This window comes from Mus caroli, chromosome 7, assembly GCF_900094665.2.
Source record: "Mus caroli chromosome 7, CAROLI_EIJ_v1.1, whole genome shotgun sequence".
Classification (NCBI taxonomy): Eukaryota; Metazoa; Chordata; class Mammalia; order Rodentia; family Muridae; genus Mus; species Mus caroli.
In genome coordinates this window covers 98,167,212-98,175,419 of record NC_034576.1, presented here as the reverse complement: position 1 = coordinate 98,175,419, position 8,208 = coordinate 98,167,212, and the positions used below count along the sequence as shown (strand labels likewise).

Genomic DNA, 8,208 nt, shown 5'->3' with positions numbered 1-8,208 from the left:
AATAGGCACATAGATGGAGTGTGATGGGGTGGGCATCAAGCTGAGGTGCCCTCTCACCACTAGGTGTGGAGCTGGCATTTGATACCTGTGGGAAAAGGGGGTTGGTTTTCTTTTAATGGTATGACCTTTGTTAGGTAGCCAGACTGTAGCAGTTTCTCTTGGCATGAGCAATTGGGTTAAACAAACTGGACTCTGGATTTAAAACAGATATACAAGAAGAGTCCTCTAAGTTGGGTAGGTAAGGTTGCATCTGGGAGGAGTTGGGGGAGGGAAGTTAACATGATCTTAATACAATGTATAAAATTCTCAAAGAACGTGCTTGCTTCGGCAGCACATATACTAAAATTGGCACAATATAGAGAAGATTAGCATGGCCCCTGGGCAAGGATGACATACAAATTCATGATGAGCTCTATAGTTTTGAGTAAGGGGGAGAAGGAATGGGATGAGGAACTGTAGGAGTGGGGGACTGAGCAGGGGCAATAACTGGAATGTAAATAAATAAAATAAAAAAGAATTCTTAAAGGACTAATAAAAAAGAAAGCTAGTAAAATCACAATACCATGATTGCTTTAAAGGATTAGATAGCAGTGAAATTCCACTATCTTACTCCTCAATATACAGGTTTTTCCAGTTATCTCCACAGGCTGATAACCTTTTCTCTAATCCTGGATTCAAAGAAGAAGCACCAATGGCATTATGTTTGTCATGGCCCTGTAATTACTTTTAGTTTAGAAAAGCCATCTAGGTATTGTCTTTAAAAACAAAACTTTTAAGACATTTGTTATTTATCGTTTTTTATTCAAACGCTCTCTCTCCCTGCATGTGTGTGTGTGTGCATATGCGTGTGTGAGTGTGTGTATGCTTACATGTACAAATGCATATACTTATGCAGACATCATGTACTCATGAATGCTTGTGTTTGTAGAGGCCAGAAGACAACCTTGACTTCATCCTGTATTATTCACCTTGATTTTTGTGTCAATCTCTCATAGGCATGGAGTTGCCCAGTTAAGATAGTTTGGCTCCTCTTAGGGATCTACCTGTCTCCATTTCTACAGTACTGGAATTGTCTTTACATGTCACCATACTTGGCTTTTAAAATTCGAGTTCTCAGAGCTTGAACTCATTCTTATGCTTGAGATTCAAGTACTTTAGCATCTGACCCTATAATCCCAGCCCCCAAATATTTTCTTATGGATAGTTATAGATTATTTCTTTTACTTGTTTTACATTTATGTAAGCTATGCTGTGTTCTTCATAGATCTGATGGGAAAGTTCATGGCCTGTCATGTAGCTCCTGCTAGCCTTAATCTTACTAGACCGCCCATCCTTCAGCTGCCACTTTCCAAAGGCTGGGATTACAGGAGTATTTTCCATTCTTGGCTACAGAGAGAGCTTGCAATTCTTCAAGGACAAGCCCAGACTCACTTTGCTATGCTGCTGGTTAAAACTTGCATTCTGCAGCATGTGTTGGAAATAGAAGGTGGCTCATATAATGTCACTCTGAGTTTGTGCAGCTGAAATTATGTTCATTCAATCATTCATTCATGAATGAATGGGTCCTTTATGAAATAGTTTCTGTGAAGACCAAAGTGTGGACACTGTGCACCTTCTCAGAATTGGGAACAAAACACCCAGGGAAGGAGTTACAGAGACAAAGTTCGTAGCGGTGATGAAAGAATGGACCATTTAGAGACTGCCGTACCCAGGGATCCATCCCATAATCAACTTCTAAACGCTGACACCATTGCATACACTAGCAAGATTTTGCTGAAAGGACCCAAATATAGCTGTCTCTTGTGAGACGATGCTGGGGCCTAGCAAACACAGGAGTGGATGTTCACAGTCAGCTATTGGATGTATCACAGGGCTCCCAATGGAAAAGCTAGAGTAAGTACCCAAGGAGCTAAAGGGATCTGCAACCCTATTGTTGGAACAACATGATGTACTAACTAGAACCCCGGAGCTCTTGTCTCTAGCTGCATATGTATCGAAAGATGGCCTAGTCAGCCATCAATGGAAAGAGAGGCCCATTGGACTTGCAAACTTTATATGCCCCAATATAGGGGAATGCCAGGGCCAAAAGAATGGGAATGGGTGGATAGGGAAGTGGGGGGGCGCTATGGGGGACTTTTGGGATAGCATTGGAAACGTAATTGAGGAAAANATGTAANAAAAANATTAAAAAAAAAAAAAAAGAAAAATGATAAAAAAAAAAAAAGAAATAGTTTCTGTTCATGGTGGTGAAAAATTATTTTCCATAAATTAACAATTTTTTACATGCAAGACTGGAAATTATTTCTACATGGGAGTTTTGACATATTATTCAGTTATTCTGTTCTGAAAGTAGGGTAGGTGGAGACCATCTTTGAAAACTAAGTACCTTAACAGGATGAAGAAAAAGAAATCTCACTTTTTTTCAACAAATATTATCTATAAAGTATATTACTTTAATTTGAAAATTATGGGCTAAATTATATGACTTTTCTGGTCAGAATTGACTTATATTCAAATGAAAGGGATAGACAAATCATTTCCTAGCTATTCTTTCCTCTGGCATCTAGGTTCTTACTATATTAAAATTTAAGGTGACAATCTATATGAGTTCACTGAAGACAAATCTATAATAGGTTATTAAGGGAAAATTGGATGTTTGGAATTATTTCTTACCTCTAAATAGACATGATATATAACTCAGCAAAGCAGGCTCAATGCTACCATACACCCTACCTGCCTCTGTTCAACTCACAATCAACGGGGGTTCATGGTGGCTCCTGGTTCCACTTTGTCCTTCTTCTATTACTTACCAGTTTATCCTACATGTTTTTACTTCTATCACAATAACCTCCTTTGCTGTTTTTAGCAGATGTAAACATTGTACCAGGTTACCCCTGCTCAGAGTTTTCCAGAACTTCAGACTTGAGACTCTTTAAGAGTTTTGCTTGCTAGTGAAGTGGACCCTTAAACCATGAGAGCATGCTGATGTATCATGCCCATCTATATATGCCCAGCATGTGAAAATTATAAGCCTGTAATTTGAGCACTCAGGAGGCTGAGGCCAGAGGATTCTAAGTTCAAGGTCCCAGAATAACCTGGATTATATGCTGATACCCTGCATCAAAAAGAAAAACAAACAATAAAATAAACACCAATTATAAAACAAACAGGAAAATACCACCTAAGTGTGAAGTTCTAGCATCATTTATAGTTAAGTAAGTTGTACTCCATGGTCTATCTGTAGGAAAATTGAAAGCAGAGGCAACTCAGTATGTTAGTGGAGTATGGAGGAGAATCTGGAAAGATTGAATTATTGAAATAGCTATGTTTAAATAACACCAGATTAAGAAATATGTACCTTAATAATTATTATATTATATGTACATTAATTATATATGATAATATATTATTAACATCTCTCTCTCTCTCTCTCTCTATATATATATATATATATATATATATATCTCATTCTAATATATGTTTATGTGAGAAACATTCATGATATTATAACATTACACTACAACAGAAAGGAGAAAGGGAAAAGGACTGAACCTAGGCTACTTGTATTTGAATCCCAGCTCTACCACTTAAGTAGCAGAATATAAATCATGAGGTAAACTCTATGAGCCTTGGTCTATTTCCATAGAACAGGAAACTATAATGGTAACTACCTGAATGGGTAAATGAGAATCAATAAACTTACCTGAGGTCCTTAGAGGATTTCTTATCACATAATAAGTACTGCGTGCATGCTAGCTATCAGTAGTAATTGGTATTTTTTCCCCACATATTTGTCATATTGAATACTGAGGACATTCTCAAATTCAAAAAAAAAATATTTAAAGTAACATTTGGCATTCAGTGTTAAGAGAGAATACTCATAGAGTAGGATTTCTTTCTCAAATGACAATGACAATAACATATGGCAATCATATCATCTAATATTATTGGTTTTGGAGTATTTTTTCTGTTCCTGACACTCTTTGGGCTAGCTATTATTATTATTTAAATTTTTATAGTTTTTAGTTAATGTCCATTATACAGAAAAGCTAACTATTTGCCAAAGGAAAATGTTACTTAAAAATGGTAAGGCTATGACCAAACTCAGAAATTTTAATTAGAAGATTTTTACTTTGAAAACATTGGATTTTCTATAGAATACATTGAGATGTGGCTCAGGATGACTTTATCCAATTCATATGCAAGTTTATGGAGGGTGTGGTTCTTGCTCAAATGAATTAGACACAGAACCTAGCATTAAAGAAATGAACATTTCATGGTAAAGATGAAAATACAAAAGCAATGTAGTGTGGCATGTGTTATGAGAGTCACATTTCCAGCCAGCATAGAGGACTGAGTTAGGGTCAGAGGAAGAAAGCACAGAGGTAAGGTTTAGTGGGTGTGGCCAAACATTTGAGACAGAAAAGAAAGTAGGAAAAGAAAGGATGCATTAGGAAAGAATGGGCTTTGTGATTTACATAGTACATGAGTATATAGAAGACATACTAGATAAGAACGGGACCATGTACTCTTGCTCATATGAAGAGATCAACATTTATCACGAAGGCTTGAGAATTTTAGGAAAACAGTTAACAAGGAACAAGACAGAATAAATTTGCTTGGCGAAGTTCATTGCTTAAGAATTACCAGGAAGAGATTTTTAAAAAAAATAAATCATGCCTTTTTAATTGGTGTTGCATTGGTGGTCTATAAAACTGTATTATTTTTTTTTTGTAACTTTATATGCTATGTATTTAGTAGATATTCTCAACACTACTTACTATTAACACCCACTAATCTAAAATTCTCAAATTTAAAGAATGCATTCAATTCTACTATCCCATAATCCTTTGACTGCCTTAGTTTTGATTATAATTTTCAAGATTCAGAATAAGAAACTGAGGCTCAAGAATATTAATCTTCACAAACTGCCTCAGAATTAAAACTCTATGAAGAAACTTGAGTTTGAAATCTTTATTTTATGTCTCATGGATGTCCCTTTGTCTGCAATTCACTAAACTGTACACTGAGTATCCTGCCCAGTACCGCTCAGTTCCAAACCAACTTCCAATGGCCATTTCACGTTCTTCCTTGAAAATCACCCTCAGACTTGTCCTGGCAGCTGTCTGACCATCCACATGTAACTGAAGACTTCTGACCTTTAGGGACAGAATGAAAGTTCCCTGTGTGTGAGTTACAACCTCTCTCAGTCCTGTTTGCTTGGTTCTCTTTTATGTGTCTTCTTTGAAAATGTCATGTTTCTGTAAGCATTACAATGTCTTTTAAGGACAAATTCCAACCTACTGGGGATGCGGGGATGAATTCTGAGTATGGGTTCCATGACAGCAGCTGTGATCTTCTGTTATTCTGTTAAGCTATTACCGCAGACACCAGCATTCCCTACGCCTGGTTGTTGAGAAGGATTTCAGAGCTGGCCTCCAACTGTCAGTCCCTTCATGGATTATTTCAGTGGTACTACTTTCCTCTTTAGGGCTATATTCCTTTTCTAGGATGGCCAGTACCTCAAGACTCTCAGGTTCAGTATGCATTCCAAGCTTTTTCATCCCAATGGAATGGAGTGAAACTCTAGCTGCCAGGGTGTGGCTATTTGAAGTTGTAAGCTGAAATTAAGTCTTCTTTACATTGCTTATGGTCATGGTGTTTATCACAGGAATAGAAAATAAAAGTGCCAAGTCAATGAATAAAAGCTATATCTATTTTAGGAGTGGGAAAATAACTTAGTGGGTAAAAATGTTTGCTGTGTAAGCATGAGGACCCAAATTTAAGTCCCCCCAGTACATATACAAAGCTGGACATGGCTATGTGTGCCTGTAACTAAGCAGTTGAAGCTGGAAACAGGTAGACTCTGGGGTCTCACTGAGCATTCAGCCTGACTTAAATAGTAAGATCCAGGTTCAATGTGACCCTATCTCAATTTAAAAAAATGTACACAATACTCATGTACACAGTGCATGCACATACACACAAATATATACAAATTAATAGAGAAAAGGATCTCTAGATATCTCAGCCCTGGATACTCAGGGTATGTACCAACACAGTTGTCTGTTATTTTAGACCTAAGGTTTTTATGTGGTGAATTTCCTGTATTATATTTTCCAGGAAATACAATAAGCAAAGTAAGAAAGTACAGTTCTGATTTTTTTCAAAATATGGTATCAGCCCCAAATTGAAAGTGAGCATTTCCATCTCAAAAGGAAATCTGCTGCTACACGATGACATATTTCATCAAGCCGAGGACTCTAATGAAAGGCGAACTTCTATCAAGCGTTGCTTTCTAGATAGTAATTCTCTGAAAACAAATGCTCATAAAGGATTTTTTTCCTGGGCTCAGTTTCATAAGAAAAATGGACCAACGCAAACCCCTAAATAACCAACAAAATGCTCTAGGTCCAGGAATGGGTGTGGCTGAGGGTATGAGTATAAGTCAAGGGCATTGATATGCAAACATCAGGGTGAAGTCTGTTTGTTTTGTATGCTAACTAAAAACAGAATCAAAGAATGAGGGGGGACAGAGGAGAAGAAAAGGAAAGATGGAGGCTGGGGAGGGAAGGGGAAAGAGGAGAAGTAAAGGAAGGAGGGAAGACCCCTAGATCCAAATCCTGTCTAAACCGCGTACTACCCTATATTCTTAGACCCATTGATTAAAAATTCCATCTCAAAAGGAAATCTGCTGCCACAAGATGACATATTCCACCAAGCCATGTTTTACAAAGAAAACATTTGTGTTTTCCATGTGAGCTGAGAAAAATCCAAGCTGGTGAGATGGCTCAGTGGGTAAAGACAATTGTCAGCTAGCCTGATGATCTGAGTTTGATCCCTAGGAGCCACGTGTGGAAGAAAGAACCGACTCCTAAAAGTTATTCTTTGATTCTACTTATGGGCCCTAGTGTACAGGCACATTAATAAACAAACAAACAACTAAATAAGTATAAAAAATTTAAAATAATAAAATGGGCAAAATGTAATTCCATAAGTCTCTTTACTATCTTATATATAATGTTGTGACCAGAAGAGGGCATTGTATCCTCTGAAGATGGAGTTACAGGTGCCTGTGAACCACCTGACAGGGGCTGGGAACAGCAAACTCAGGTCCTCTGGAAGAGCAGCAAGTGCTCTTAACCAATTTATCATTTCTCCAGTACTAACTCTATTTTCTTTTTTTTTTTTTTTGGTGTGCATGTTCATTTTCTGTCTAAGTCCATGTGCTAAATTTGATCTACAATACATTATCATTACAAATATACACAGATTTTCTTTTATTATCAAATTCTTTTTCTGTAAGTACATGAGAGCTTTTGGGTTATTTTATATGAAAGTGAAGAGTCAGTTTTAATAGTTATTTTTTATTTGTTAAGATATTCTCTCCCCTTTAGCTAAACTATTTGCATTTTTCATATCACCTGCATTTTGAATTTTTTTTATATTTTGCTGTAAATAGGACCTTATGGGAAGCAAGCAGGTATTTACATTTTTAGAATTTAATATGTAAAATGCTAAAATGAACTCAACTACTTATTGATAAATTTCTATAAAGAAGGTGCTTTAGATTATTCCTATCAGGAGTTTATACAGTTAACAGACAAAGTCTAGGCAATTCAGATATGTGACTAGTATAGTTAGGATTCAGATTCAAACTCCATGACTCCTCAAGATTGTTACATTGATGAGATTGTGACAAAAGACAAGAGGCAGGAGGATAGTTAGATATATTCTTCTCTAAAGGCAAGAAACAGATCAAGACAAGAATTGCAGAGAGCAATTTCAGAGAGCTCTATTTATTATTGTTTTAAGAAGAAATTGTAGATAACTGTCTAATGAGAACAAAGTCTTATGAGCAAAGACTTGAGTGTGGTTTGTCTCCAAAGAGTCATGTTTTAAAAGGGTGATCCAGTATGATAATGTCAAGAGTGAGTAGGCCTTTTAAACAGGAGGTCTAGTGGGATGTCACTAGAGACATTGCCCTTGAAGGGATCTAGTACAGTCCTGGGGCTGTGGGTAATACTTTCAGGAATGTTATCATTCAAGAGTAATATTGGTTTCTTCCTCCTCTTTCCAGCTTCTTGCCCAACCATGTGATGTCCTGTGGGGCCATGAAAGGCAGCCTGTTTTGGTTGAACGAGGCTTGCTCCAAAGATCCAGTAGAAAACTCTACAAGGTACAAACTGTGAGCCACGTTCCCAGAGA

The 8,208-nt window shown here is 37.0% G+C and overlaps 1 non-coding gene across 1 annotated transcript; it reads left to right on the top strand.

Annotated features, from left to right (window-relative positions):
• The first annotated feature begins 315 nt into the window (after positions 1-315).
• On the top strand, positions 316-422 carry LOC115031697. Its single transcript, XR_003837357.1, has one exon. It is a non-coding gene; the product is annotated as a U6 spliceosomal RNA (small nuclear RNA).
• Positions 423-8,208: the final 7,786 nt, after the last annotated feature.